This window comes from Microtus ochrogaster (genome assembly GCF_000317375.1).
Source record: "Microtus ochrogaster isolate Prairie Vole_2 chromosome 14 unlocalized genomic scaffold, MicOch1.0 chr14_random_1, whole genome shotgun sequence".
Taxonomy (NCBI): Eukaryota; Metazoa; Chordata; class Mammalia; order Rodentia; family Cricetidae; genus Microtus; species Microtus ochrogaster.
The window spans coordinates 11,214,699-11,220,207 of NW_004949096.1; the positions used below are offsets into that span (position 1 = coordinate 11,214,699).

The following is a 5,509-nucleotide window of genomic DNA, read 5'->3' on the forward strand; positions in this document are numbered from 1 at the left end:
TCCCCCTGGAAGGGAAAATAAACAACATCTCCTGAGAAATTAGGGAGCATGGAGGTGAGTGAAGAGGCGGGGCAGGAGAAAAGGAGAAGGGAAGAAGGGGAGGAGTGATGAGAGCTTAAGGGAACAAGATAGTCAAGATGGATTAATGCCAGAGATGAAGAGCAAGTAAAGAGATATATTGGTTGAGAGAGCCATTATGGTGTTAGCAAGAAACTTTGAACTAGAGAAATTTCAGGAAATCTACAATGATGGCCACAGCCAAGACCCTAAATAAGAGAGAAGAGAGTGTCTGGATTTACCTTTCCCTGTAATCAGATTGATGACTGTCTTAGATGTGACCTTAGAACCTTCATTCAGCAACTGTTAGGAACAGAGGCAGAGACCTGGAGTAGAGCACTGGACTCAGCTCCCAAAATGCAGTTGAAGAGTGGAAAGAGTAAGAATATGAGCAAAGGGTTGCGGTGTCTGAGGGGGAAAGTGTGGCATTATGGCTTCTGTGTTGTCCTACGAAAGCCTGGTGCATGCCGTGGCCGGAGCCTTGGGAAGTGTGACTGCTATGACAGTGTTCTTTCCCTTGGATACTGCTAGACTTCGTCTTCAGGTTGATGAGAAAAGAAAGTAAAAAACTACTCATGCAGTGCTCCTGGAGATTATTAAAGAAGAAGGCCTCCTGGCACCATATCGAGGGTGGTTTCCAGTTATCTCCAGTCTCTGCTGCTCCAATTTTGTCTATTTCTACACTTTTAATAGCCTCAAAGCAGTATGGGTCAAAGGTCAACGTTCTTCCACAGGAAAGGATCTGGTGGTTGGATTTGTTGCAGGAGTGGTGAATGTGCTGCTGACGACTCCACTCTGGGTGGTGAACACCAGACTGAAGTTGCAAGGGGCAAAATTTCGGAATGAAGACATTATACCAACTAACTACAAAGACATTATCGATGCATTCCACCAGATTATTCGAGATGAAGGAGTCTTGGCTCTGTGGAATGGCACCTTCCCCGCATTGCTGTTGGTCTTCAACCCTGTCATCCAGTTCATGTTCTACGAAGGCTTAAAACGGCAGCTTTTAAAGAAGCGGATGAAGCTCTCCTCTCTGGATGTGTTCCTCATTGGGGCAGTAGCCAAAGCGGTGGCCACCACAGTCACGTACCCCATGCAGACGGTGCAGTCGATTCTGAGGTTTGGACGTCATAGACTAAACCCAGAAAACAGAACCCTGGGGAGTCTTCGGAATGTTCTCTATCTTCTTCACCAGCAAGTCAAGCGCTTTGGAATAATGGGACTCTACAAAGGCCTTGAAGCCAAGCTGCTCCAGACCGTGCTCACAGCTGCCCTCATGTTCCTGGTGTATGAGAAACTGACAGCTGCCACCTTCACTGTAATGGGCCGGAAGAGCACACACAAGCACTGAGGTCCTCCACGGAGCAGTGTGGAGATGCTCATGCTGCACAGAGAAGAGTGGGGCTCTCCTCTCCTCTGGTTCCATCCGCACCACAGTCATTCCTGTCATTGGCTAGAAAGGCTCCAAAGGCTAAACAGGGAGTAGAGTTGGCTAGGCCTATTGCCAACTTAATTTTTATGGTGTTTGCTTGGATTTGGGGGTGGAGGTTAGACTAATATTGAAATATTGGAAACCTTAAAATGTAAGTTTGAGGGTGTTTATTAATTTTCGCAAGGGGTGTGGACTTTCCACTTGAAGTTTTTCTCAACTTTGCCACTTGTTCTCTTTCCCGGAACGCAGGTTCTGACAATTCTAACGTACCTTCTCAGTACTTTTATGTGTCTTAATCTTGGTAAAGATTTTCTCACTGAAATAACATGATGACTGTGCCATGGGCATGACTTTATTTCTGTTCGACCCTTCTCCTCCTGCTCAATGAGAGTTAAGTGAGCTATTTATTTTGTGGGGAAAACAAAAATGATTAATCCTAAATAATTTTCTTAAAATTTGTAAATGTCAATTATTCTTTAGTGTTTGACATAGTTTTTTAAAATACATATTTATTTTGAATTGTCTTTTATTATAAAAAAAAAGTCCTGATGTTGTATGTCCACCCATGCGAGCTCCAATCAGACAACCCTCAATAAACTGTCAGCGCGCACGCACACACACACACACACACACAAAAGAATATGAGCAAAGAGGTCAAGACCATGACAGGGATACCAATTGAAACAGCTTACCTGAGCTAATGGGAACTCACAAACTCCAGCCAGACAGGGAAGGAACCAGAAGAGGACCAAACTAGGCCCTCTACATGTGAGTGACAATTGTTTGGCTGGGGCAGAATGTGGTGCCCCTGGCAGTGTTACCAGGATTTGTTCCTACTGCTTATACTGGCTTTTTGGAACCCATTCTCTTTGGATGAATACCTTATTCAAAGTAGATAGGGCCTTGGTCCTTCCTCATAGCAATGTCCCTTACCCTCTCTGAGGAGTGGATGGGGGGTAGGCCGGAAGGTGGAGGGAATGGGAGGAGGGGAGGTAGTGGGAACTGGGATTGGTATGTAAAATGAAAAAGAAACTGCTTTTTAAAATAAAATAAAAAAATAAATTGTATTGCTAAATTCTCAAATTGCTACTTGTATAAGCAAGCCGCTATTTTCCCACATTCTAGAGAGCAGAGTCGAGACAAAGACTGATAGTAGTTTCTGTCTTCATCTCACTTATTTCTTTGATGTTATTACACCATAAAGAGTCAGGAATTCAGCTACGCCACAGCTCACTCCACAATAGTACATGGTTTTGGACTCGGTGGTTATGTCAACTTTCTTGAGGTTATTAACAGCTGACAATGTCTGTTACATAAATAACAGGTCATCCTCAAAGCTGTCCAGCAGTTGTGACATATTCTTGAAGGATTACTCAACTCTAGCCAGGAAAGGCATCATATAACATGAAATTAAATTACTTCTTTTTCAACTATTTTCTGTTTCTGCTCTATGTTGTTTTGGTAACTTTAATGTTCTTGAGCATGTATTTCAAGTAGAATGCAGTTTTATAATGTTCAAGGAATAATTTTAGGAATTTTTACCAATTCACAGACCCAAAGAAACAACTAAAGCCTTTCCTTTAGCTGGAAAATTGTTTTCTTTTAAATAATGAAATTAACAGCTTTTGACTTTCAGTTTACTATCTCAATCTAACGCCTCACATGACTTATGCTTATGTAGGCATATATTTGTATATAACTTGCATTTGTTGAAAAATTATATGTGTGTGTATGTATGTATGTATGTATGTATGTATGTGTTTGTGAAGTTCTGTTAAAAGTTATAACTGGTTGTGAGTATTATTCACTAGCTGGTTTTGTTGGCAGCAAAGAAGCGGTGATGGAGATCAGGTGTCAGTCACTGTCTAGGTTTTTCTTATATGAATTTTTTCACAACTTTAATTTTTTCTTTAGTTGTTTTATTATTTTAATTCTACATTAAAATGACATTGAATGTATTATATTCATGAATATAGCGTGGCATGTTTTATGGTATTCAAAATGTTTTTCAACAAAAAAATACTTCTGTTTTTAACAGTGTATACACACATATAATTTTAACAGAATCTGTAAGCATTTCCAATAGTAATTACCTATACTTTCATATCAGTTTGCTAATATTCAGCCCAACAAGTTTTCCCTGAAACAAATATTACAGAAATGATTTCTAATGACTGCATTTGCATATTTTTAATGTAATTTTTCTTAATTGGTTGAAAACACCTTCTTTACATGCACTTACTACAAATAAATTATTTTAGTCAGTTTTGAATGGCATTTGTAATCCATTTCTTTCTTTTTAGCAGGTATTTATCTTTAAAACTAGAGAGTAAAATGTACATAACAATCTTAGAAGATATGACAAACTGCTAGCACCTACAATAAATCTAATGAACTCTCACATAGAGTAGCCATGGCAAACAATGTCCAAGTTAATAGAATAGCATCAGAGTCAACACTACAGATTGGCAGATATTGCAAAAAGTTCAGATTATCAAGCCTCAGAAAACTCAGGCACATCTGTAATGCTAGAACCAGGCGGGGGGGGGGGAGGTGGGTGTCTTGATTCTCAGCCAATCCAGCTAAGTTTTGAGTTCTTGTTTCAAAGCAAGGCCTTTCACAGAAAATAAGTGGCAGAGCAGTGGTGGAACACCCATCTATGGCCTGCAAGTCTATGTACACACAAGCACATGTATCATACATACCATACACACATGTACACACCCTCATTCACCATTCTACATGTACACAAATGTACCAAGACATTGACAGCACACACATACGCACACTTTAAAAAATTGGGAGAGAAGGATGGACATCAAGACAGAAGGAGAGGGGAGGATGAATGACTAATTTCAATAAGGATGTTTAAAATGTTTAAGGAATCATGCTTTTTTATATTTACATAAAATTCCAATAGTACATTATTATATCCATGTACATAAATAAATATAGTAAATGAAATTTGCCATTTAGATTGTTGATGTTCTTCACCAGAGTGATAGACTGTTTAATAAAATCCCCAGTTCTAGGCTTATACACTTCCTTCTCCACAAGCAACTGAATGTGACTCCCCCCACCAAAATAAAGACTATTGCTGTTTCCCCTGATTTCCTTTCAGAGGGTGAAGGGAAGTTTCTATTGCTAAAAAAAAAAAATGCCACATATGTCAGAACAGAACTTGATTCAAACTGTTACTGATCTGAAAACTTTCATGCTGAGGTCAAGATTTCATAGTCCAGAAGGTGCTGTGCCATCTGTCAAGGGAGGGAAGACATCAGTATTCCTATCCAGCTATAAAGCCTGTGAACCACAACAAACTCACATCTTTGCTTTAACAAACATCTGTCTAATTAAACTTAAAACCTCCTCAATAGGAAGAAAATCATGCCTGACACTGGAAACCTAGCTAACAACCAGAGATAGCGATGTTTTAGACCTGGAGGGGAACCTACTGCCATGACTTTAGTTGATCATCATGATGCTTAAATGTACACTAAAACTTTTTCTTATACTCATAGGTAAGTGAAACTCTCACCATCAAAGAAGCTTTTCTGTTAAGCAGATATAAATCACGGTAGAACACTATAACTGGTCACAGTGCCAAGATAAAGTAATTGTAGGATTTCTAGCCAATAGAATACATCTGCAACACAACTGCATGTAAAGTGCAGTTAACATTCTGGAGAAAGGTGTGGGAAGATTGTAAGAGCTAACAGACTAGGAACCCTGCCGGGAGGTTATATTGTCTTAACATACAAAATTAAAAATATTATGCATCAAGAATACAGACACCTAAATAAAACCTAAAGAATGATAGCAAAAGACATCCTAATGTAGAAGAGAGAAATCTCACTGGGTCCCACCCAGAAACAAAAAATTACAGACAGCTAATGATTGCAACTAGAGGAAAAATTAGTCTTTCTGAAGAGTGAATTCTCTAATTGGTGATGCAATACATAATAGTCTTCCCTGAAAGCATAAAAATCTCAGCGACATAAATGAACTCGGCGGGTT

The 5,509-nt window shown here is 39.4% G+C and overlaps 1 pseudogene; it reads left to right on the forward strand.

The window, feature by feature from the left end:
• The first annotated feature begins 464 nt into the window (after positions 1-464).
• LOC101983925 lies at positions 465-1,508 on the forward strand (annotated as a pseudogene).
• The last annotated feature ends 4,001 nt before the right edge of the window (positions 1,509-5,509 follow it).